A 12,055-nucleotide genomic window follows, 5' to 3' on the forward strand; every position below is an offset into this window, starting at 1 on the left:
TTCATAGAATATTAACTAGGGCCTCTTCTATAAAAGGGAAATTGAAGCTACAGGGGAGGCCAGAAAGAGAAGATCTGTCTTCATTAAATAAATTTTTATAGAAGGATAAGGCAATACCTTTAATTTTTTCTTTATCTAAGATCTATATTTACCACCTATAATTTTAAAAAAAATATCAGCACATAATAAAAAGCTTATGCTTTTTCATTTCTGCCAACCATTAAAAAAAAACATTTCAAAATCATAGGACACTAGATGAAGTAATTATCCCTATGTACGATCAGGCCCAAAAAAGAAAATTACCTCTCTGTACTATGGCGGATGTCAGGGGGGGAAAAAAAAAAAGTAGTGTCGCCTCCTTCAATCTCTTCGATTCAATTCCACCAGCATATGCTTCTGGCGTTTCCCATTTGGTGAAGAAGCTTCTGTGCGTCACATTCCTCTTCCAATCTCATCTGAAGATGCTGTCTTCTTCTGCTTTTTTAGGGTATGCCTTCCCTAAATCTCCTCTCTTTCTGCAATCTCCTCCATTTGCCTTCCTTCTTTCTCTCCCTTCCTTCCTCAAGCTGCGATTTTGTTTTCATTCTCATTCCCCAGACCCTAATAGCCTCCGAGACTCCGTAGCTTCCTTCAATCGCTTGCTCTCCATGACTCCCCCGCCCTCCATTATCGAAATTGATAAGATTTTAGGATCACTTGCAAAGACCAACCACTCTACCACTGCTATCTCACTTTATGCCCAGGCGGAATTGAAAGGGTTCAAACCATCTTTTGTTACACTGAACATTTTGATCAATTGCTACTATCATGTGGGTGATATCACTTCTGCTTTCTCTTTATCGGGGAAGGATTTCAAGTGGGGTCATCGACCAGATATGGTAACAATGAATACGTTGATGAAAGGACTCTGCATGAAAGATGTAGGGCAAGCACTGGATTTCCATGATGACTTGCTGACAAAAGGATTTTGCTTAAGCTCGGTTACTTATGGTATCTTAGTTAATGGGCTTTGTAAAACTGGACAAACAAGATGTGCTGTTAAGTTGCTTCAAATGATGGGGAGACAGAGAATTAAAATTAAGCCCGACTTGTTTATATATAGCACAGTCATTGATGGCCTTTGTAAAGAAAGGCTAGTAAGTCAGGCATCTGAATTGTGTTCTCAAATGATCAGTCGAGGTATATCTCCTAATATTGTCACCTACAACACTTTACCCTATGGTTTCTCCAATACCAACCAATTGCACCAAGCTCTTAGGTCGCTAAATAAAATAGTCATGAGAGACATCACTCCTACTCGTCATACCTTTAGTATAATAATTGATGCATTTTGCAAAAGAGGAAGGATCAGAGAAGCTCAAGCTGTTTTAGCTAAGATGATGAAGTGTTGTGTAAAACCTGATGTTGTTACCTTTAATTCTTTGATGAATGGCTATTGTATGAGGAATGATGTTAATGAGTCCATAGCAGTGTTCAATAAGATGATCAAAGCTGAGTTGACACCTACTGTTGTGAGTTACAGTATATTGATCAATGCATATTGTAAATTAAAAATGGTGGATGAAGCCCTAGATTTGTTTAAAGAAATGCGTTGCAAAAATTTGCAGCCTAATACAGTCACTTATAGCTCTCTGATTGATGGCTTGTGCCAAGCTAAGAGAATGTCACATGTGAAAGATCTTGTTTATGAGATGCGTCACAATGGTCACGATCCTGATATAATAACCTACAGTATCATATTGGATGCATTTTGCAAAATGAGACATCTTGATGAGGCAATTGCATTATATCAAGAAATTGTCAGGCAAAGAATACAACCTACTCTGCGTACGTACAATATATTAATTGATTGTTTGTGCAAAGGTGGTAGGTTAAATTTGGCTCGAGACATCTTTGAATTGCTTCTGACTCAAGGTGTAACACCTCACATAATTATATCAATATACACCATAAAATATTTAATTTAAAAGTCCATATATATTTTTAATACTGCAATTAAGTCAAAATTTCAAAACATTTCTAAAATAGCTTAACCACATAAACTATTAAAGTCTTATAGTCATGGCAAATAAAAATATAACATAGCATGTGCTTGAGAAGCACAAAAGCCTTCACGGCTCATTCCGCTAGTGCCTTCCCTTGATTTCTACTAGATCCTTCGCCTGAAAATTGTTAATATAGGGGGTGAGATCAAACGTCTCAGTAACTACTGAAATTCTAACCTATACAAGCAAATCATAAATACGTCCTCAAATATTTCAAAGATAAGATAGCAATAAAACTTATATACCATTTAATAGCAACTCATGACAATTCCTTAGCCATCAATATATTTAAATATTGATCATAATTAATAGCAATAAATCTTGACAAAATCAAATAACATATCAAAACATTTATTTAAAATCATAATACTACTTTTTAGTATGATATAAAAATCAGTAAATCCACAATATAATCATACACAATTCACATGTACAAGAAAGAATTTTCAGAGTTACCTGGTACTCTTTAGCTTACAAATATTCACACAAAGATTACTCCAAAATTCTCAAGTCTACAAAATTGCACATAAATATTTATTAATAAAAACTCAGAACTACTCTAAAGCTACTCTAAAATTCTAAAACTACCCTCTAAACCAAAATTACATAAATATATTAACTCTCCCAAATCTAGGCATTTATAATAGATATTATTTTAAAAAAATAATTTACATATAAGGCTATTTAAATTTAACAAAAGTATATATATATTTTTTATAAACAAACTGTAGCTTTATTTAATTTCACAAAATTCTCAATTTATAATTTTTCAAGCCTTCAAAAATTATTTCAAAAATATATATTTAACTTATTCAATATTTAAACTGATTAAAACCTCAATAATATATTAAATAACTCAAATAAATTATTTAACTCAAATTTAATCGGTAAAAACATATTACAAGTCTAAATAACAAACTTTTCAACTAAAATCTTAGTTTAAAATTCTCAAAATAATCATTAAACAAAAATAAACCGATTAAATTCCTTAATAATGGATCTTTAAATTTCTACGGTAATATATTGTCAAAACTCCATATTTACTTTATACCCAAACGGTAAAATTTTCTCTAAACATTATAATGATACTAATAATATAAAGCTCTAAATATTTAAGAAATACTCATAAAGAAAATTTGATAAAAAGAAGTAGTTTTGTGTACTTAAATGATCTCCAAAACCGTCAGGTACTCTGCAACTCGGCTCTCTCTCTCTCTCTTTTTCTCTATGCTTCTCTCTCTCTTCTCTTTCTTTTGCTCCTCTCTCTTTCTCCCGCACTCTCTTGCTCTTACTTGAAGGAGATAACTGGGGGATGATGATAGATATAAATACCTTCACGTTTCAAATTTTTCCACCGCCCCTTACCCAATTTCTACGTCCATCTGCTACTTCCCCCTTTTTTTTCTTCGGCCATTAACACCTCCCCCCTTATTCTTTGATCCATTAAATGATGCCCAGGCTTTCCACCGAATTCGGTGGAAAGGTGTGTATTATAGATATATATATAGATATATATATTTTATAATATAATAATATAATATTATTTTAATTAATTGATTTTGATTTTTTTTTCTTTTTTTTCTTTTTTACAGTACGTTACACAAGGCCATCATCTAAATGCATACACTTACAACAACATTATGATGAATGGACTTTCCAGCGAAAGCTTGTTGGACAAAGCATTGAATTTGCTTTCACAATGGAAGAGAATGATTGCCTCCCTAATTTGGTGACATTTAAAACACTTGTTGGAGCTCTTTCTTATGAAAAAGAAAATGATAAAGCAGAGATACTTATTCGTGAATGATAGATGCAGCTGTTCTGAAGCATTAAAACAATGTCAAATGCTCTATTCTTATCTTATACTTTTATTAATTGTGATCTTTTTCAAAGGTGGTTGGAAAATGCTTCCTTATTTGGACAAAAATTAATGAATTATTCCTCATTTTACGTCTTAGTGTTTTGTTATTACTGTTCCTGAATTATGCATCATGTTGCACTTGTGTTTTGTCTGATAATCTTCGCCTGATTGCATGGCTATGGCATGCTGTTCCTGGTGCATTTTTACCTCCGCACGCTACTAATGCAACAATTGATTGTTTCTCTGAACACAACATGCTGCTTTGAGCTTTTTTAAATCTGTTTAAATGAATAAAATACTGTATAACTGATCTTACTTCTAAGAATCATAAAATCAAGTCACTACTTACTAGTGTTGTTTTCTATAATTGCAATTTAGTATCAAAGTCATGAGATTGATATAATAATGATGTTATAATTTGTTACTTCCCCAAAGAAAGACCCTTATAGCACCTTGAAGACCATGTTAATAATCTTGGGAACATGAGCAAGGAGCATTAATGTTGTGTTTTCTATGATTCTTGAGAAGATTTTTATTTTTATGATTTTGATTGTCCCATTATACATGTAAGGACTCCTAAAAATATTGTGGTGATGGCTCATTAAAAGGAATAGAGAAATGGATCGATCTAGCCTCATATTCTAATTATTCATGACCTTACTAGGCTATGGTGGGTGCATCTTTCTTCAAGGCTCGGCAAATAATTGTGTAGTAATCCTTGTAGAGTTTCTCATAATCACACTATGAGCAGCACTGTACGCACACCATGATTTTGTTCCAAGTTGGTTGTTGTGGTTCAGAGAAATCTCAGGTTAAATGAAGATGTTTTATGGAGGTTGGCTGAAAAACTCTTCAAGTTAGGAATAAATGGGTCAGTTGATGCCTTGGGGGACGTTATGCTGGGAAAAGGGCAATGGAAAGGCCAAGTTTCTGCAGATGGGGTCCAAGTAATAAACTACGAGGGAAACTAGCTGTGATCATCTGGATTATGCGATTGATGTTCTGTTCTGTTTTATTTGTAGGAATATAAATATAGGGCAGCTTCTTTAGTAAAGTTGGCTGGGGATATTGGTCCTAATTTGTTTGCTCCTTTCAGCTACCCCCAACTTTCATTAACGTTTACTAGAACGGTGGGTGATGAAAGGTCGTTTGATTTCTTTTGTACTTTGTAGTTTCACTTTGATCTAATTTCCCCTTCCTGGTTCCCAAATATCCTATTTGTCTCTTCAAATCCATTTTATGTATTTGTTTTAATGAAAAATGCAGAGGTCATGCACCCAAAGAAATAATAGTTATAGACGAAAAAAAAAAAATATTAGTGAAGGAGTAAAAACAATTTCGTAATTCTAGATGTGTTTTATGTTCAATACCATTTAATAAATACAAACTTTTTGTATTTGATTTGAAACTTATTCTATTATTTAACTATCAAATAATAATAACTCAAACTCAAACTGATTTAAATATCAGTTTTAATAAGTAATTAAGTGTAGCACTATGATTAATATTTGAGGTTTTACTTCTCACATTTCTCATGCCAAATTTTAAATAAAACTTTTCTCCCCTTCTTTGGATGGAAAGAAAATGAAAGAGAAAAGAAGATGAGAAAAAAAAATTGAGGGGGACAACTGAGCTTTCCCTATTTGAGTACAGGAAGAAAAGCGAGAGGAGAGAAAAGTATGGGATAAAGAGCTTGTTTGGTTTCTTATTTTGAAAATAATTTTTGTTTTTTAAAAACAGAAAAACAAAAAACTTTGTTTGGTAATTTGTTTTTAGTTGACTGTTTTAAAAAATAAAAAACAGTAACATGTTTTTAAAAACTAAAACACCAAAACAACTTTTACATGTTTTATTGTTTTTGCTTTTGTGTTTTTATTTTTGTTTTGAAAAATTTTGAGAAATCTCTTTCTCTTCTCACTTACTATCTACTACTTACCAGTGCCAGCGACAACTATCATTTACCAAGTACGGTTTTTTATATTTTTTTTTTTCAAACATGATTTTTTAAAATTATTATCCAAACAAATTCTTTTGTTTTTTATTTTCAAAAATAGTTCTAAGAAACAATTTTATAAAATTGTTTTGAAAACAAGAAAACAAAGAACAAAACAAACAGGCCCCAAATTGTGATTCATCTTATTTTCTTTTCAACTTTTTTTTTTCTTTTTAGGGATGAAGAGAAATGAGGGGGGGGGGGGGAATGAACATCTCACCTCTGCTCTTGCGTTGGTCTTTGTCACGTCAAGTATTAATTTATATTAGGTCTCACTCATATTGGCAAGTTTAATAATGATAGCAAGTCATCAAAGACGTTGGAAAAGGAAGGTAGGCATCATTATTCAAGCACAAAATTTTTAAAAAGTAATAAGAAAAAACATTACAATTTATTTGTTTTGCAGAGAAGGATTCTGGTTTTTTATTCCAAAGAGGATTTTCTCGTTCAATTGCAGAGATTTTTAGTCCCACAGAAGACATATATTTTATTTTCATATCAACTTTTTATCATTTATTACTAGCATTAAATAATGTATAATTTATTTATATCTTTTTACTATATTTAACTGCAAAAAATTGTTTACTTTTTATTTCTTATCTTAAGAAGTAATATTTTTATGAAGTTATATCAATATAATAAATAGATTTTGTTAATAATATATATTAGTATTTTTTTGATTGTGATATTTAATATATTTTAATTTACTTTAATTTAGAGCTGAGGGTATTTCAATCATTCAAATATATACTCATTTTCTTTTTTTTTTTTCTTTTTTCTCTCATCCATCTAAATATGAGAGATGTTAACATTTTCTCTCTTCCTATTTAGTTTCCTTCCAATCTTTCTTCCCATCAAAACGGTTTTGTAGTTTTTATTTTTAAACTTAGCTTGATGGAGCAAAAATTAGAGGGAGGAAAAGTAAGAAGGAAAATAGAGGGGAACATAGATTTTTATTTTTTATTTTTTTTTTATTTTTTGAGTTTGGATTAGATGAGAAAATAAAAGAAGAGAAAAATGAGAGGAAAAAATATAATAGGATTCATGTGTCTTTCTACCCAAATTCTCTCCCTAATATTTGGATAGATTTCGGGGAAAAAGCAAAGTTCCCAAACTTGCTCCTTGCCCCACCCTCACCTGCCCCATTGTCCTCAAACATTCATCTATTGTTTCCTCATGGTCTTCTAGTGATTTCTTATTGAGGGGGTGTTTGGATGAAACCAAATTATAGTTCTAAAAATAATTTTACAGTATAGGAAATAAATATATGAAAGAATTTATTTCGATTTGTGAAAAAGTGTTTTTAAAAAGCACTTCTTATAACATCCAAACAGCCCAAGTATTGTGTATGTTATTATGCAGTTTTAGTCTCTTAGAAGGTTCATAATACTGGGCTTTTTGACTGGCCTTTAATTATAAAGTAAAGTGACTTTATATATAGAAAAATCTCAATAAAATACCTTTAACGTCTAAAACTTAAAAAACTCCAAATTAGAAATGATCCCAAAAATATGATGTTATTTACTTTTCAAATATAGTCATTTGTTATTAAAGTGTAGTAAAACAAAAATGATTTAAAATTTTAAAATTCAAAGGTATTTTTAGGGTCCCTTATATATGAATATTCATATATGAAAGATGACAAATAGAAACTGTGCAAATTGTAAAATCCGACCCAAATTAGGATTCGTTATAATACTTTAATAGGTTTTAACAACAATTAACTTATAAATAACAACATATTTTTGTGAAAAATACCTAATTTAAGATTTTTGTAATTTTCACCTTTTTTGTCATTTTTCCCTTTTTATATTGATAGAATTCTCATATAAATTATTAGGATAAATGCCAGCTTTAATTTGTAAAATTTAACATTATTTTAGTTTTAGTCCATGAATTTGAAACTTATGATTTTGGTCTCTAAAATTTGAAATCAAAATGAAATCAAATTTTAATATCAAACTAAATGATACCAAATTTTGGGAAATAAAAATAATATTAAAACATGCAACAATGGCAATAGCAATAACATAGTAAGAGTAACAAGGACCACAACAATAACTACTATTACTAATGAAATTAAAAGAGCTTGAGGCTTTTTTCGGTAAAAAAATGATTTTGGTATTAATAAATCATGATAGAAAAATATTATTGTTATTGTGACTTGTTTACTTTTATTTAAACTTTCTTTTATTATTTTAGTTTGTGAGCGAATATTTTGCTCAATATGTTCATTTTCAAATAAAGTATAGAAAATAATTTTATTTTAATTTGACTTCAGTCTTTAATTTGATGGTGTCATTTTTTTTATTTGAGTTTACTTTTTTTTTTTACATTACTTTAAAAAATGAGTTGGAAATAAAATAAGGGTATTATTTTCGCTGTAAATGTTACGCATTTTGTCTCCTCCCTTGTCCCTTCTCTATCCAAATGGAAGAAGGATAGTATCCTATCACCTCACTTTCCTCTTCCATTCATTTTCTTCTCCTTCTAATTTTCTCTCGATTCATTAAAAAACAATTTCAAAAGTTCAAGAATTGACACAAAGCTAATGGAGGTAGAATCTTAAAATCACAATGAACTTTTGCATATAATACATTTTGATTTCGAAAATATATTAACCTTTTGACGTAATTGCACCCATACCACCTTTTAATTAAAATATACTTCTCATACGTAATATAATACGTAATTAATTAATTTGAAAAAAATTAAGAAAATGAGAAATTATTTAATTATATAACATCAGTTTATAAGTCAAACAAATTATTTAAAAAAATAATAATATAATATTTTAAAATAATTTATTTAAATTATTTAATTTTTCAAATTATTTAACTGAGTTATGTATTAAGGATCATATGTAGTATTCACTACTAATTTTGATCTTGAATATGATCTTAATTGACTAATTTGAAAAATTAAAAAAGTTACTAAATTATTTTACACTATTTATTTTATTACTTTTTTCCAAGCTAATTATCTTATTTATCAACTAATATATAATTTAATGATCTATATAAGTATTTTAAAGAAATTATGCAACATATGTTGCAATTAAGTAATTTCATAAATTTGTTAATCTCTTTAAATTAACTAACTGAGACTTATATTAAAATAATAGTATTAACTATTAAATGATGATGCACGAGTAAAATTGTTGAAGTAAATATCTCGATTGATTTTTTTTTTTTTTAAAAAAAGAAAAACCCAACAAGAGGATCGAATTTGCCCGTGAAACTGATCCATCCAAATTTCAGAAGAGGAACCGAAACTCCTTTTAGAAAGAATTAAATATAAATTTTTTTTATTAAAATTACCAAATTAATATGAAATCCTAAAATCTCATTATAAGAGATTTTATTTGTTTAATTACTACATTGTTCTTATCTATTTTTTAAAGTATGCATTGATAACTGAAATGGTAGTTCTTAATAATTAAAGTGTAAATATTAACAACTATCACAATTAACAACTCATACATTACATTTTTAATATACTAGGAAACATATTATTAATACTTATCATGATAATTGTTAATTGTTACATTATGAACAACTACTCTTTCAGTTGTAAATAATATATATATTTAAAAATATAATTTGATAATTAAATAAATAAAATCTGAGGTTTTTGAGAATTTAGATTAATTTGATAATTTTAAAATATTTTTTTTATTTAATTCTGTTATTTGGGAGCTTAGTGCAATTTTCCCAGTTCGGTTTCCCAATTCCTACTTGTCACAATCCGCATATGTCTCTCGCATTTCCCCTGAATCAGCATTGATGCGTCCCACATTGTTCATCCCATCTCATCTGCAGATGTTCTCAACTACCACTTCGACTTCGAGGTATGTCTTCGCTAAATCTCCTCACTTTATACGATTCTTTCGATCTACCTTTCCTTCTTTCACACCCTTCCTTTCTCAGTCTGCGATTTTGCTTCCATTCTAATTCCCCAAACCCGATTAGCCTCCGAGATTCCGTAGCGTTGTTCAATCGCTTGCTCTCCATGAGTCCGCCGCCCTCCATTGTCGAAATTAGTAAGATTTTAGGATCACTTGCAAAGACCAAACACTGCACCACTGCTATCTCACTTTATGCCCAGGCGGAATTGAAAGGATTCAAACCATCTTTAGTTACACTGAACATTTTGATCAATTGCTACTGTCACATGTGTGACGTGACTTCTGCTTTTTCTTTACTGGGGAAGATTTTCAAGTGGGATGTCAACCGGATACGGTAACAGTTAATACGTTGATGAAAGGACTCTGCATGAAAGATGTAGGGCAAGCCCTAGACTTTCACGATGACTTGTTGGCAAAAGGATTTTGCTTAAGCCCAGTTACTTATGGTACCTTAGTTAATGGGCTTTGCAAAACTGGACAAACAAGATGTGCTGTTAAGTTGCTCCAAATGATGGGGGACGGAAAGTAAATAAAACTGTGCCCGATGTGGTTATATACAACGCAATCATTGATGGCCTTTGTAAAGAAGGGCTAGTAAGTGAGGCATCTAAGTTGTGTTCTGAAATGATCAGGCGAGGAATATCTCCTGACATTGTTACCTACACCACTTTAATCCATGGTTTCTCTAACGCCAACCAATGCAAGAAGCCATTAGGTTGCTAAATGAAATAGTCATGAAAGACATCACTCCTCCTCCTCATATCTTTAATATACTAATTGATGCATTTTGCAAAAAAAGAAGGATCATAGAAGCTCAATCTGTATTTGCTGAGATGATGAAATGTTGTGTAAAACCTGGTGTTATTACCTTTACTTCTTTGATGAATGGTTACTGTATGAGGAATGATGTTAATGAGTCCATAGCAGTGTTCAATAAGATGATCAGAGCTGATTTGACACCTACTGTTTGGAATTACAATATATTGATCAATACACACTGTAAATTAAAAAGGATGGATGAAGCCCTAGATTTGTTTAAGGAAATGCGCTGCAAGAATTTAATGCCTGATACAGTCACTTACAACTCTCTTATTGATGGCTTGTGCGAAGCTAAGAGAATGTCACATGTGAAAGATCTTGTTTATGAGATGCGTTGTAATGGTCACGCTCCTAATATAATAACCTGCAATATCTTGTTGGATGCATTTTGCAAAACAAAACTTCTTGATGAGGCGATTGCATTATATCAGCAAATTGTCAGTCAAGGAATGAAACCTACTGTACATACATATAGTATACTAATCGATGGTTTGTGCAAAGGCGGTAGGTTGCACTTGGCACGTGAGATCTTTGAATTGCTTCTGACTGAAGGTCATCATGTAGATGTCTATACTTACAGCATTATGATGAATGGACTTTGCAAAGAAGGCCTTTTCGATGATGCATTGACATTGCTTTCAAAAATGAAAGAGAATGGCTGCCTCGCTGATCTGGTGACATTTAGAACACTTGTTGGAGCTCTTTTGATGAAAAAAGAGAATGATAAAGCAGAGTTGATTATTCATGAAATGATAGATGCAGGTCGTCTTAAACAATAATACAAGGTTAAATGCTCTATTCTTATCTTATACTTGTTAATAGTGATATTTTTCAAAAGTGGCTGCAAAATGCTTGTTTACTTTGGGTAAAAGTTAATGAATTATTCCTCATTTTACCATCTCAGTGTTTTGTTATTCTGTTCCTGAATTATGCATCATGTTGCACTTATAATTCATACAATAATCTTTGCCTGATTGCATGGCTATGCTATGCTGTTCCTGGTGCCTGCTTACGTCCACATGCTACTAATGCAACAATTAATTGTTTCTTTGAACACAACATGCTGCTTTGAAGTTTTTTTATCCTTTTAATGAATAAATATTACTGTATAATTGATCTTACTTCTAAGAATCATAAAATCAAGTCATACTACGTACCACTGTTGTTTCCTATAATTGCAATTTAGAGTCGAGTGTTATAAATTTGTTACTTCCCTGAAGAAAAGACCCTTATAGCATCTAGAACAGTGAAGACCATGTTATAATATTGAGAACATGGGCAAGAAGGGTTGATAATGTATTTCTATGATTCTTGAGATGAATTTTAATTTTTATGATTTTGTTTGTCAATGATACATGTAAGGACTGCTCTTTAAAAATATTGTGCGGATGGCTCAGTAAAAAGGAATAAAGAAACTGGATTGATCTAGC

At 30.8% G+C, this 12,055-nt stretch overlaps 1 pseudogene; it reads left to right on the plus strand.

The window, feature by feature from the left end:
* Positions 1-314: 314 nt before the first annotated feature.
* On the plus strand, positions 315-11,684 carry LOC114757663 (pentatricopeptide repeat-containing protein At1g63080, mitochondrial-like; annotated as a pseudogene).
* The last annotated feature ends 371 nt before the right edge of the window (positions 11,685-12,055 follow it).

Source organism: Neltuma alba, unplaced genomic scaffold (assembly GCF_004799145.2).
Source record: "Neltuma alba isolate B1F8T4 unplaced genomic scaffold, ASM479914v2 tig00010614_pilon, whole genome shotgun sequence".
NCBI lineage: Eukaryota > Viridiplantae > Streptophyta > Magnoliopsida > Fabales > Fabaceae > Neltuma > Neltuma alba.